Below are 14907 nucleotides of genomic sequence, written 5' to 3'. Positions count from 1 at the left end.
CTTCCTGCCCAATGAACAAGCAGCAGGCATGGAGCTGAGGGCGGAGCTCAGGTATAATGGGGCGGGGTTGGATGGAACTGGGCGGACCTGGGGGTGGGTGTAGGGGTCCAGATTTTGCTGACATAAAATCTGGTAACCCTACCTTTAATCTTTATTTCAAGGTGCTGTAATACTTTCCACATTCCCTCCCAGTGCTGAAGATAGACTAATGAGTCTGTGGTTGCTTGCTGAGGAAATGAAATCTTTGAAAGCCTATGGCCTAGAGCTGACCAAAGCCTTAACCGGTTTCCATGGATCAGCTTCAGACAGGGCTTTTCCGATTTAGTTCACACCTTTTTCAGCAGTAGCTTAATGTGAGTTACATTCAGTAGAAGTTCTGTAATGTGAGTAGGAGAGAACAGTAGATGCTTTCCTTGTTTCAGAATTTGACAAACTCATGAAGACTGAAAATATCAGGTGTTGTCTAATAAAACAGTGGAACGCAAAAAAACTCCAAACAAAAGTTTGCCAGAGAAACTTCAGAAGACTCAACAAAAAGGCAAAAATGGTCCGAGGGTTCCCACAGTAGAAAACAACTCAAGAATAACAACGTAAGTAAAACGCTATAAAATTTAGTGAGATAAGGTACCCTCAGTGTGGAGGGACAGCGACGGGAGAAATTCTCCAACACTTCACACAACAAGGTGGAGACAACCAAGTCCCCACCTGCACGGCATCACCGGGTACCTAAGTGTACTTTAAATCAAATAACACAATCACCAACACAATCAACATAATCATTCAAACACAGCTACCACTCTGGGAACCCCCCCAGCCAACTCCCAAAGCTGAAAAGAAAAATGAAACAGAGTCTTAGCTTCATTCGGTGCTGTCGTTCAAGCGTCCAAGAGTAAGGCAAGAGAATGCCGCAAAATACCAGGTAAAGCAGCCTGATTTCGGGAACGAATCCCTTTCTGAGGAACCCATAATTCAAAAAAGTCAATCACATGATCCAAGTCAGCTGGGCGGAGGGAGGAGCTACAGTGGGACAACAAAGTACCATCTGTACTTTTAAGGATGCAGTTAAGGTTTGGTAAGTGCAGAAACATACTACACTTTAGAACAGAGGGCCTCATAATTCCCACAGGAGCAGTGGAAAAGGCCAGACTACAGAAGTTCAGACTGCTAGTCCAAATATCGTATTCTAAATAAGAAAGCCTTTTACAATAGGAGTGTTTCCACTACCTTCCCCACAACTTAATTACCAGTTTGCTGAGAATGTCAAAGTAATTACTGTGCCAGCATCAGCACCAGTGTGAGGTAAGATATTAAACAGTTGTAGCTGGAAATGATTTATTTCTCTTTTGATGAGAATTTTTGTCACTCTGTCAATACCACACTTTTACTGGCTTAGCTTATTCCACAATGCTTAATTTTCTCCAAACCTTCTCCTCAACCCCGCCCCGTCATCTCATTGACATTCTACCATCCACAACAAACCAAAAATAACAAATTTTCATTTTTTTCCCCCCTTCTCCACATTCCTTAGGCAATAGTATAATGAAGACTGGGAGAAAACAACCCAGCAGCTAATCTTTCCAAAACAATATGTGAAATAAATCTGAAGTCTGTTTTTCTTTGGCTCACGGGGGTATGTTGTCATATGTGTAGCATGAGGTATAGGTTGTCTGCAGCATGCATTTTGTCTGTCTGGGTTCCATGTGAGCTGCTTGGCACACTCAGCCCCGCTTTCCCTCTGAGCTACAAAGTGAGAAGAATCTGAGATATGCATAGGCCAGCCCTGAGGAATGTGAGCCGTACACAGCACCCGAGGAGGAAAGCCAGCCATTCATCTGAGTCTTCATGACTGCAGAAGCATCTTATCTTGAAGAGATTCTCTGCCAGTAGGGTTTACAGGCTGAAAATCTGGAAACCATGACCACTTTTTAAACATGTAGAATGATTTAACTGGGCCAGATAAGGCATGGCACTGGATATTGAGATCTAAATTAGGCAACAATAGTCATCGTTTAAAGAAACATTGACCACTATTAGCTGAATCTTGGCTTGCAGAAATACAAATGACCCTTTTTGTTTAGAACCTCAGTTCCCCTCCTCTTCAGATGTTTGCCCACTTCACTGGCAAGTTGTATGTATCGTGAAACCCTTGAATAGGCTAAGCATTCACCATCTCTCTCCTCTTCCCCTCCCACTTATAGATATTCATTTATGAGCTGGAGCAGGGGTCTCAAAGTCCCCAATGAATATGCATGAGATCTATGTGCATTCACTGCTTTCAATGCATATTCATTGGGGAAATCCCAAAATCCTGACTGGATTGTGGCCCTCAAGGAGGGACTTTGAGATCCCTGACCTAGACTTAGTTGTCCTGCAGTGATAATCAAATGTTTGACGAGACTTCCTAGGCAAAACTTATACGTTGTGAGTTAGACGATGTAACAGCAGTGGCAAAAAGGTGTCCAAAGTGACCAAATAACCACTGCACAGACAAAGTAAAGACCCCCACACTGACCCCATCACACCCCCACAAAGTTCAGAATAAAAATATATATACCTAGGAAAGCCTAGTAGAGCTGCACAGAGGCATCTTAAATAGCCGGGGGGAGGGGGGGTGCTAGTGATCAACAGGCAGGAGGACGCAGGCCCATAAGCCACTCTAACCACTACATTAATGGTGGAAAATGTGAGCCCCCCCAAATGCTACTTTACTACCATATACAGTAGGTGCCACCTTCAGCCATAAGGGCTATTGGAGTTGTAGAAGGGGAGTATAGTGGATTTTGGGGTATTTGGGGGAGCTCATGATAACCACTTGTATGTATATGTATACATTATATTGTATAGATCAGATCCCTTGAAGGATTTCTCAACTTTAAGAAAGTAATAAAAACAAACCTCTTTACCTAACTCCCCTACCCATGACCAATGAATTACAAGAAATGTATATTGGTACTGGATCCCGGTATATGTCACATTAGGAAAATTGTATTGAAAAATCCTGTACTGTAACTATGGCAAATTTAACCTGTACACTGTCTAAGTGTGTCAAATTAGGATAAAACTTGCATGGGAAAACTTGCACTGTAAGGATAAGTATGGCAAATTGTAACCTGTAAACTGTATATTATATATATTGTATTAGACCCCTAGTATGTATCGTTAGGATGAAAACTTGTATTGTAAACTTTTACTGTAATTATGGCAAATCTAGTGCAAATCGTAATATTATGTATGTTTTTAACCTGTAACCCATTCTGAGCTCTTTGGGGAAAACAGGATAGAAAACAATTAATAAAAAAAATAATAATTTTTTTAAAATAAATAAATTAAAAAAAAAATATATATATATATATGTACATATATATGTGTGTGTATGTGTGGAGGTTGTAATACAATAATAAATCTACAAAACTAAATGGTTAATTAAATAGTTAAATATAAAACAACAAAACCATTGAAGGAACAACCTAAATTGTAGAGAACGTTTTTATTGACTTTCTTAAACCAGATAATACTGACAGGAACAAGCCTCAGAAAACAGAGTAATTTATCTTATACTGGAATTTCTTCCAAGAGAAGAAAAAGTTTTTCCTACTCCTGATGACATCACAGGCTTGAACTCCTTCCCCCCCCCCCCCACTCCAACTACTTAAGACATCTCTGTGCAGCTCTACTAGGCTTTCCAATGCCAGGTTATGTACATTTCTATTCTGAAGTTTGTGGCGGTGTGAGGGGGGTCAATGAACAAGAGGGGAAGTGTGTGTGGGTCTTTACTTTGTCTCTGCAGTGGTTATCTGGTCACTTTGGATATCTTTTGGGCACTTATACCTGTCTTTACATCGTCTAACTCACAACATATAAGTTTTGTGTAGGCAATCTCATCAAACATTCGATTATTGCTGCAGGACAACTAAGTCTCGGTTGGCCAACCACCAGCCCTAACCACTCATCCAAAAATGTCCCTTTCAGCTCTGGGTGCACAGCAGGATTCAGAGGCCTAAAATGTCCCTGGATATGTCCAAAAAGCTGTTTCAATTATTGGCATTTTGGCCGACCTGTCTTTTAGATCGTCCAAGTGCCAACTTGGGCAGGTTTTTAGATGTATTTAAGTTCCGATTATGAGTCCCTATGACTATAGTTAAAGAATGAAACCTGGATGTATTTGGCTTATACTTGGAGATGAGATTTTTGTGTTGCCTCCTGCTGAAGTTATTAGGGAGAATCCTGGAATAAAACATCTCCTATGCCCTTTTCTGATCTCTCTGATAAAACAGCAAGGCGGATGGTTTGCAATATTCAACATGCAAAATAAAGAAGATCAGGCCAGTCCTATATAGTAGTAAATGTTTATTCACTGTACATGTGTGTTTACAGTAATTAATTGCTGCTGAAGCAGCCCCTTAGGTAAAACATGGCAATATTGGCATGCATATGTAAATATCCTGGAGCATGTGCAGTGAATAAAGTGTACTATTATCTACAACTGGTTTGCTCTTCTTTATTTTTCTCTGTTCTCTGACATTGTTTATAAATGGCCCAAGTGATGTACCTCCCTGATCCTTCCAACCCTGCCCTCAGTTTACATTCTCTGTGATCAATGTCTTTGTACATAAAAACATAAGAATAGCATTACTGGGTCAGACCAATGGTCCATCTAGGCCAGTATCCTGTTTCCACAGTGGCAAATCCAGGTCATAAGTACCCAATTAGCATAAACCCAAATAGTAGTAACAGTCCATGCTACCGATCTTCATGTCTGTCTCAATTGCAGACTATGGACTATTCCTTCAGGAACTTGTCCAAACTTTTTAAAAAAACCCACCTACGCTGACTGCTGTTACCACATCCTCCAGCAAAGTGTTCTAGACCTTAACTATTCTTTGAGTGAAAACATATTTCCTCCTATTTGTTTTAAAGATATTTCCATGTAAATTCATCGAGTGTCCCCTCAAGGTAATTTTTGTAATTGTTTTAAAGAGTAAAAATTCAATTCATTTTTACCCGTTCTACACCATTCAGGATTTTGTAGACCTCAATCATATCTCTCCTCAGTTGTGTCCTTTCCAAGCTGAAGAGGTCTAACTTCAGCCTTTCTTCATAGAGAGGAGTTCTATCCCCTTTATCATTTTGATCACTCTTCTTTGAACCTTTCTAGTTACTAGTCTTCTTTCTCTGTGTTCTTTGCACTTTTCTTGGTGCTTTGGGTCTTCATCCCAGTGTCTTAAGGTATTTTTCTATCTTTTTTATAAAGAAAGGAAGAAATTGCTTCATCTCCTAGTCCTAACCCTCAATTACCAAGCGCCCTACAAGATTACATTTCCTAAACTAAAAAATTTCTTATAGCAAATTACTTCAGGAGTCCTTGAAGAGTGATGTCACTTAGAATGGCAACCTGACCATTACTTCTTTGGCAATTCCCCTTTACCCCCCCCCTCCCCCCACTGAATATCAGTCTTCAGTTTTTTTTTGTTTTCATTGCCTTGAGGCCTTCCTGCCAATATCGGTGCTGGTTTAACTGTGCCTTGGCATCTTCATGACACTCTTTCTTTATTTACTGATTTCAAACGTTACAACCCTGAGGCTGTGTGTAGCACTGGTCAATAGTGGCTCCTTTGTGACATCCTGGGGAATGGAACAGAGAACATTTAGGCATCATTCAAATCTTCCTTTCAAAGAAGGACACTGAGTACTTTCATGTCACCAACTTGGCAATGTGACAGAAAGTACACTCTCACCATCCTATTCACCTGGGAAAATCTGTTATAAACACTTTACCATAGTCATCATAAAGAGGTGTATATGATCATAACTGAAAGAATGGACCTAGGTAGCAGAGAGGGGTCATACCTTGCAGACCCATCAGAGCAAATGTAGAGGTTACCAGGAAGTACAGCAATGAGACAAAGGACTCAAGCTTAGATGATAGAAAATGGGAGGAGATCTTAAGAGAAAAAACCACTGGCAGTGAAGTTCATACAGGTAAGCAAGAGTGGCTGCAGCATGCATGAGACTACAATTCACACAATGCTTTGCTCACATATCATAGCAGTAAAGGATTGCAGCATTAAAGTTCTATGAAGTGAGAATAACATTAAAAATATCTTAGAGTTATGTTATAAAGCATGAAGCTTATGGGGCAGAACATTCCCCATTGGCAGGACTGTAGGTAGAGGACTCTTGTTTAGTTTAGAAGGAACAGTGGTGGCCAGTGGCATCCCTAGCATATATGACACCCAGGGCCCATCATTTTTTGATACCCCCCCATCTGTATGAAAAACATGATTTTTAGTAACAATCCAAACGTCACACAAGAGTATACCTAGGAAAAGGCAGCATCTTACATACTGCAGTGAGCAGTACATCAATACACCCATTGTAAAACTAAACTGAAATCCTGCAGTCAATCCTAACAGAAAACCATGTCTTTCGAACACACAGAACACACCTTTGCCTAGTATGGAATATGTAATCACAAACTAACTCCTCCCCCTTTTACAAAACTGTAGTGTGGTTTTTAGCCATGGTGGTGACAGCTCTAATGCTCCACAGTTTTGTAAAAGGGAGGATAAAATAGAAATACATAGACAAAGGTTAAATTGAACCACCAAGAAGCTGGACTCTGCATACAATGCAACATCACATAAACAGTGACACATGTCTCCTAAAGCAATAAATAAATAAATAGAAAAAAAAATTTCTACCTTTGTCTTCTCTGGTTTCTGCTTTCCTCATCTTCTTGTTACTCTCTTCCTTCCATCCACTATCTGCCATCTCTCTTCCTTCCATCCACTATCTGCATCTTCTCTCCTTCCAGAAACTGTATGCTTCCCCATTCCATCTCTCCTTTCACCCCCATTGGTCTGGCATCTCTTTCCTCTGCTTCCCTCTCCCAAACCTCTCCTCTGCAATCCCTTTCCCTTTTTCTCTTCAATTTTCTTTTCAATTTATTTTCTGCATCTGTCTAGATTATATTCTTACTACCCTGTCATCAATTTCCTTTTTTACTGTCTACCTACAGCTCGCCACCTCTTTCCTCACCCCCTCTAGTATTTCACTAACTCAATCCTTTTCCCCCATCATGTGCCCTTCTTTTATTTATCCCCTCCTTCCATCATGTGCCCTCTTTCTCTACCCCTTCCATTTAGTACCTTCTCCTCTCTATCCACTTCCATCCAGCATCTGCTCCCCTCTTTCTCTCCTCCTCATTTCTTTCCTGCATTTGTTCCCTTATCTCTCCCATCCGCACTTCCATCCAGCATAGGCTCCCCCTCTACCCTCCCCGCTACCATCCAATGTCTGCCCTTTCTCTCTCCATCCCTCTTCAATTAGCATCTACCCCCTTTCTTTCCCTCCAATCCAATTCCATCCAGTATCCTTCCCCCTTATGTCTCTCTCCCCTTTCCCTTCATACCAATTCCCTCAACACTACCCTTCCATACCACCCTGCCCCCTTTCTCTCCTTCCACCATTCTTCCATACCAGCAGCCCTGCTCCCTTCTCTTCCTTCATGCAGTAAGGTCCCGCGAAGACTGTAGCTGCCGGCTGCCGGTCCACACCACTCCAACGTACGTACTCTGGAGCAGAGTCGGCAGCTGTGCTGAGGTGCAGGAAGGTCCCGTGATGACTACATCTGCTGGCTCTGCTCCAGAAGAAGTAAGTTCGGAGGGGGTGGACCCAGCAGACGAAGGGAGTTGTGGCAAGGTCCCAAGATGACTGCGTCTGCCGGGTCCACCCCCTCTGACGTAACTTCTTCCGGAGCAGAGCTGGCAGACATAGTCATCGCGGGATCTTCCTGCACCTCAGCGCAGCTGCCAACTCTGTTCCAGAGCAAGTACAAGTGAGGGGTGATCGGCAGCCGCGCTGAGGTGCAGGTCCTTTTGCACAATAGGGGAGGACGTTCCAGACCCAGACCTGGCCGACTATGCACCCCCCTAGGGTGGTGCACCCGGGGCAGTCCACCCCCCCCCCCTTTGTACGCCACTAGTGGTGGCCAAAGTGCACATTTCCATGCATAACTTATAGAATGGTGCCGGTTATACCATATCTTCTGCATTTAGGCTCTATGTCTGCTGAAGAGCTTACTTTAACCACATACACCAGCCACAGATCTGGTTATTAGTATTCTATAAAGGAAAACTGGCACCTCTTTTCCCTTATAGAATATGCAGGCACTCTCTAGTAGGGTTACCAGATTTCCTCGTTAAAAAAATGAGGACATGTGGTCCCACCCTATCCTGCCCCCAGCATGTGATATCATTATTACACATTTGCATATGCTCGGAGGCCCTTCAGCTGCGACCCTGAGCTCAAGGCTTTCCAAAACCCAGGCAAACTGCTGGGTTTGGAAATCCATCCAGGAAACCGGACAATCCTCTAAAAAGAGGTACTTATGGGGGATATGTGCACTATGCATTATTGTACGAGAAAGGAGCCTGTAAATTCCATAGCACATAGCTGCAAAGGGGCATATATTTGGATGGAGCATGGGAGGGGCATAGTCACGTTTCCAACATATATGCATAACTTACAGAATATTATAAGTTACACATGTTGCATACTGCATTTTCTGATCACAACTAACAGTATGACTGAGACCCAAATATAGGAAATTACATATATTTTCCAGAGATGGCTAAAGGAAATAGGATTGTATGCTGTAAGTTTTCTGTCTTATATTCCTCACATCGGTTTCCTTGAAGCCAGCAGTCTACTCCTTGAAGCCAGCATTCCAAACTCATGCTGTCTGGAACAGTAATCCTACATAAAGAAGAAAAGCCATTTCCTTATGGCTGTCACACTTTATATCATTTAATGCCATGGAGCCCTGAAAAGCCACACGTGACTCCTCGGTCATAAACAAGCTATTGCTCTGTTGCTGTATTCCTAGAAAAAGAGACCTGAAGGTTTTAAGGATGTACATCCATTGGTGTGAATTGGTCTGAAGCAATTGAATTAAGATGAATAGTTGACTGGCATCTGTTAAAATGTTCTGCACATCTGAAAATGCTTGGGTCCAAAAGGCAAAAGGTTTAAGCAGACAGAAGAGGCTCCTACCCAGTTAAACTCTGTTGAGTGAACCAGCACCCGATATTAAGTGATACTTAATTGGTTAGTGTTGCTGAATACAGGGTTGGCTCTGCTATAGACCAGGTGATGACCTAGTCCAGGGCACCGATAATAAATGGCCCCGAAATCCCAGTTCAGTCTATTTTCAAACTTACAGAGGGGTAGATGCTGGATTGGGATTTTGGCACTCTTTGTCATCAGTACCCTGAGCCAGTGCCTTATCTGATTCAGCAGGAAGGGGAGACTTGGGACAGGAGGGAAGATACTGTATCAAGGGGGGGGAGGAGAAGAGAGAGAACAGATTGTGGTGGTGGGGGGCACTAATTCAAAAATTGGCTCAGGGCACCAGAGTCTCTCTAGCCGGCCCTAGCTAAATATGCTATCCCCTAACTCAGGGATTGACAAGTTTTCTAAAACAAAGAGCCAATTTATCCAAAAAGTTTGACCCAATATTTACAAAGAACTGCAAGGAATAGCTTCTCTCCCTTCCAACCCCTTGTAGGTCTCTGCATCTCTCATCCCTCCCTCCCCTGCCCATAGCCATGGTTCTCTCCCCTCTCCAGACCCAGACCCTTTAATCTCCCTCCCAGCCCCATGATTCCCCCCCCCCCCATGCTTACCTAGGTACCTAGTGGTCCAGCGGGGGTCTTTGTGGCAGGATCATGACCCTCTCACTCCTGCTTCCTCGCGACTGCCTTTTAAAATGGCTGCTGTGATCTCTTGTGGCAAATACTGTGAAATAGTCACTCTATGAATGATTTACAGTATACTAAATCAAGTGTACTTCAGGAACTTATGCTCAGAAACATGAAGTCAGATATTACCGCCTCACCACCCAATCATCGCATTGTAATGCTAGGAAGAAGTGAATTTAATGGCGAGAATGGTACATCTTTGACACTTAATGAGACTACATTACCCAAAGTTTAAGACTTTGTGGAAGTGCAGTGTCGGTTCCCTGAAGCAGTACCGAAATGTGTCACGTTGGAACCAGCGGACTTTAAGTTAAGTTTTGCAATTCTAAGCCATTAATACAAGATGTAGAATTTATAGCCTGTGTGGCAGTTGCAAGTTTAACATTTACCATCATTACCAATCTGAAACTGTATTGAACAATGCGATGATTGGGTGGTGAGGTGGTAATATCTGCCTTCATGTCTCTGAGTATAAGTTCTAATAGCAGTTGAAGTACACTTGATTTAGTTTACTGCAAATAATTCATAGAGTGACTATTTCACAGTATTTGACATATCCATTTTTAGTCACTCAACATTTCTAATTGGTTGAGTTACTTGCCCCCTTTTTCTGATTTGTGACCTCTTGTAGCAGCTCATGGTACTACAAGAAATGCTGCAAGCACCTGCAAGAGGTCGCAGCAGCTATTTTAGAAGGCAGCTGCAAGGAGGCAGGAGCCAGAGGGCCACGCTCCTACCACAAAGACCCCCGCTGGACCACCAGGTACCTCGGTAGGCCTGGGAGGGCAGGGGATCATGGGGTTGGGAGGGAGATTAAAGGGTCAGGGCCTGGAGAACCACAGCCACATGCAAGAAGAGCCACAGGTTGCCGACCCCTGCCCAAACTGAATTGGTTAAGAGCAGATTGTGGGCAGAATTAAGACAGAGCATCAACTTTGTTGATTAGCTGTGATTTTCAACTGAACTACAAAAAGGTTTTTTAAAAATCTGAAAACAAAGTCCAAAAATGGTCCACATTTTTCCTGTGCTTGCCTCCTGAATGTTTTAATTTGAATAGATATGAGATTGCTGGGACTACAGAAAAAAATAATTCAGTTCTTTTGAACTGGGCTGCTGTAAAGAATTTACTGTACTGACTGTCTATTCAGTTAGGAGCTGAGGCGGGAATAAAAACAAAGAGCATAGTGTCTTATCCAGCACTGAAAATTTCTGTGCTCTACCAGCATCTTCTCCCAATAATGCAGAGAAGCTAAATTTCCTCACAAAGCAAAAAAAAAAAAACAAAAACGAAAGAAAGAAACAGAGTAAAGTATGAATAGCTCTAAAAGTCTCAACCTATGTTTTTCATTGGCCAAAACCAAAATAACACAACACAAACAAACAAAAACTATCATTGTTCCCCTCGGGGCATTTGAGTAGGTGACTAAAGCAGTTTCTTGTCCCACCTCCTCTCTGGAAGGATTCCTTGGAGTACTAACCCTTAAAATACACAAGCTCTGATACTCAAAAGCAATACATATAAATCCAGTTACACGTTTAGAAACTTGGACCTGTGTATATCCCCCTTCATTTTAATTTCTAAACATACACAATAAAAGTCTGGATTTATCTATCTATAGATAGGTATTTTGGGGACTTTGGCAGTTTACTCCCACTTCTTTGTGCCTCCAATTTAATCAGAACGAAGCTCTCATGTACTGTGCCATTCACAAAATATTCAATCTATGAGTGTGGTTTGAAACGTTTGGTAAAAAAGCAAGTTAAACAAAGTAGTCTCCATCGAGGGCTACAAACTTTGTTCAGTGAGTTTCCAGTTTTTCGAATGGTAGGAAAAATAGCTTTTCTCAAACTCTGCAAAATACTCTCATTCATGACATGGGTAACTTAATGGACTATGGCGCCATCTCATGGAAATTTACTAAACTTTTCAAACCGCCCAAGTATTTCCCCAAGTTTATAGCTTCATCCCTCCCTCCCAAAACTAATTCAGCCATTGCAGAGATGTTCTTGACCAGGGTTCACACCCCACATTTCCTTCTAGAAGCTAGTATGCCTGGTTTTAGGCATAAAAAAAGACACTTCTTCAAGTCTATTCTATAAAGGAAAATAGGTGCCAACATTCTTTCATAAAATTCTAGTATAACCGTATATGTAGTGTATTCCTGAGATTATGTCTAGGCTGCCCAGGGATAGGCATGAAATGTTGGGTGCAGATTGCAGATACACGCTGAGTATACATGTACCTTCTTATCCAATTTGTCAGTCTTGACTAGCTTTTAAGCTCTTTTGAGCAGAGACTGTCATAAGAACATAAGAATAGCCTTACTGGTCAGATCAATGGCCCATCAAGCCCAGTAGCCAGGGTCGGATTTAGATGAAAAGAGGCCCTAGGCTATTCCACTTATGAGGCCCTTTCACCTCCCATTTTTAAGTTTGTAAATTACATGAGAGATAATAAAATACATCATTACTGTGATATATATCAATATGTAAAATGAAACATGTTGTTATTGGTACTAACCTTTATAAAAAATGTGTCATGGATAATAAATAAAAAAAAGTCGAGAACACTTATTTGGACATTTATTCTCAGCACCATATATAGTACTTGTAACAATAACTAATCAAACATAACACACAACATTTACAAAGAAACAAAATTCAAATAATGAAAATCTTTGACTACGAAAATAAAATACGCAATAAAGATTATCATATTTTCTATCAAATTAAATAAAATATATTCAATACATTGAAGATTAAACCAAATTCAATTCAGATAAATTTATTTCATAATAATTCGCATTTAAAGTTTAAGTATGAATTATTATGAATTTTAAGTCTTAAACTAAACCAAAAATGGAACTTTATTCAAACAAAATCCAGATCACAAAAAAGAAAATATCAAATTGTATATCATATTAAATTTTATGTTAATAGTTATTTTATTTAAGAACTGATTCAATCCAAGTATACATTTAAAACGAAATAGTAGATTAGAAGAATTTCTTTCTAAACTTTTTCACACAGAATTCTTCTATAAGTTCATCAAAATGTATTTTTCTGAAGGTCTCATTTTCGATGCACAAAATACTCAATGAAGACAACCTCGTCTGGGTCATTGTGCTTCTTAATTGATTTTTGATATTTTTAAGTCTTGAAAATGACCTTTCTCCAGTACAATTAGTGACTATTAAACTGAGAAACAGCCATAAGATTGATTCCACATTGGGGAAGGCCACTTGAATATTTTCTTTCAATATTATTTGATACAAGTCTGGATGCGACAATGTGGAATTTTTTGAAGGTTTATGTGTTTGTCTCATCTTTTCTAATAACATTAACACGTGTTTCATATTATCGAAGTAACACGAATATAACCGAATGTCGGGATATCAATAGGTCTGTTCGTTTGTCTGTTCCAATTTACACCAATCTGCACTTTATTTATGCAAGAACAAACCAGAGCTTAGTAGCATAAGGCACGTCAATATTTGCCATAGTAATCAGTGAATGTATGAACTATACTTTGGTGCAATCTAGTATATACAAACGAACAGACCCATTGAGCCAAACGCATTGATCTTAACCAATACATTTTAATGTTTGTTTATTAATCATATGCGTAGAATTTCTCCTTATTTTCGGTTCAGTGTTTTAGTGTTCACTGTTTTTAGAATAGTGTAATTTTAATTTTGCTAACAATTTGAATGTAGGCCCCTCTTGATCTTGAGGCCCTAGGCTGAAGCCTAGTTAGCCTATAGGAAAATCCGGCCCTGCCAGAAGCCCGTTCTCACGCTGGCCAATCCAGGTCACTAGTACCTGGTCAAAACCTAAAGAGTAGCAACATTCCATGCTACCGATGCAGGGCAAGCAGTGGCTTCCCCCATGTTTTTCTCAATAACAGACTATGGACTTTTTCTCCAGTAAATTGTCCAAACCTTTCTTAAAACCAGCTACGCTATCCACTCTTACCACATCTTCTGGCAATCTGTTCCAGAGTGTAACTATTCTCTGAGTGAAAAAATATTTCCTCCTATTGATTTTCAAAATATTTCCCTGTAACTTCATTGAGTGTCCCCTAGTCTGTAATTTTTGATGGAGTGAAAAATTGATCCACTCCACTCAGGATTTTGTAGACTTCAATCATATCTCCTCAGTCGTCTCTTTTTCAAGCTGAAGAGCTCTAACCTTTTTAGTCTTTCCTCATACAAGAGGATTTCCATCCCCTTTATCATTTTGGTCGCTCTTCTTGAACCTTTTCTAGTACTTCTATATCTTTCATGAGATAAGGAGACCAGAATTGAATGCAATACTCAAGGTGAGGTTGCACCATGGAGCCATACAGAAGCATTATAGCAGTCTTGTTAACCATCCCTTTTTTAATAATTCCTAGCATCTTGTTTGCTTTTTTGGCCACTGCCGCACATTGGGCGGAAGGTTTTATCGTATTGTCTACAATGATATCAAGATCCCTTTCTTGGGCGCTAACCCCAAAGGTGGACCCTTGCATCTGGTAACTGTGATTCGGGTTATTCTTCCCAATGTGCATCACTTTGCATTTGTCCACATTCAATTTCATCTGCCACTTGGACGCCCAGCCTTCCAATTTCCTAAGGTCTACCTGCAATTTTTCAAAATCTGTATGTGTTTTAACAACGTTGAACAGTTTAGTGTCATCTGCAAATTCAATCACTTCACTTGATCCAATTTCTCATTTGATGTACAGCACTGTGTATGTCTAGTAGAAATACAGCACTGTGTATGTCTATAGAAATAAGTAGTAGTGGTTGTAGTAGTAAAATTAATTGGCCTACCAGGTCATTAGTGGCTAATGGGGACAGGAATGATCCCCTCTCACTCCTGCCTATGCCAGTTCCTTCAACAAAATAGCCTCTGGGAAGGGCTAATTTTAGTTTTGGCTTCAGCTGTGGCTAAAACATGAGTGGACAATTACAGCTGCAGATTTGGTTTGGGACGGAACTGAAAATCCTGGTTTCAGTCAAATTGGCATTCAGGGCCAGGTTCTATAAACGGCATCATAATTGAGGCTGCCTAGTGAGGCCTAACTAAAATCCATGCCTGACCTAAATTCAATCAATTAACTTAAATGGCGTGGTAATTGACTGCCCCATTGAAAGCAATT

Source organism: Geotrypetes seraphini, chromosome 2 (assembly GCF_902459505.1).
Source record: "Geotrypetes seraphini chromosome 2, aGeoSer1.1, whole genome shotgun sequence".
Lineage (NCBI taxonomy): Eukaryota > Metazoa > Chordata > Amphibia > Gymnophiona > Dermophiidae > Geotrypetes > Geotrypetes seraphini.
Note: the sequence above shows the minus strand (reverse complement) of the source record.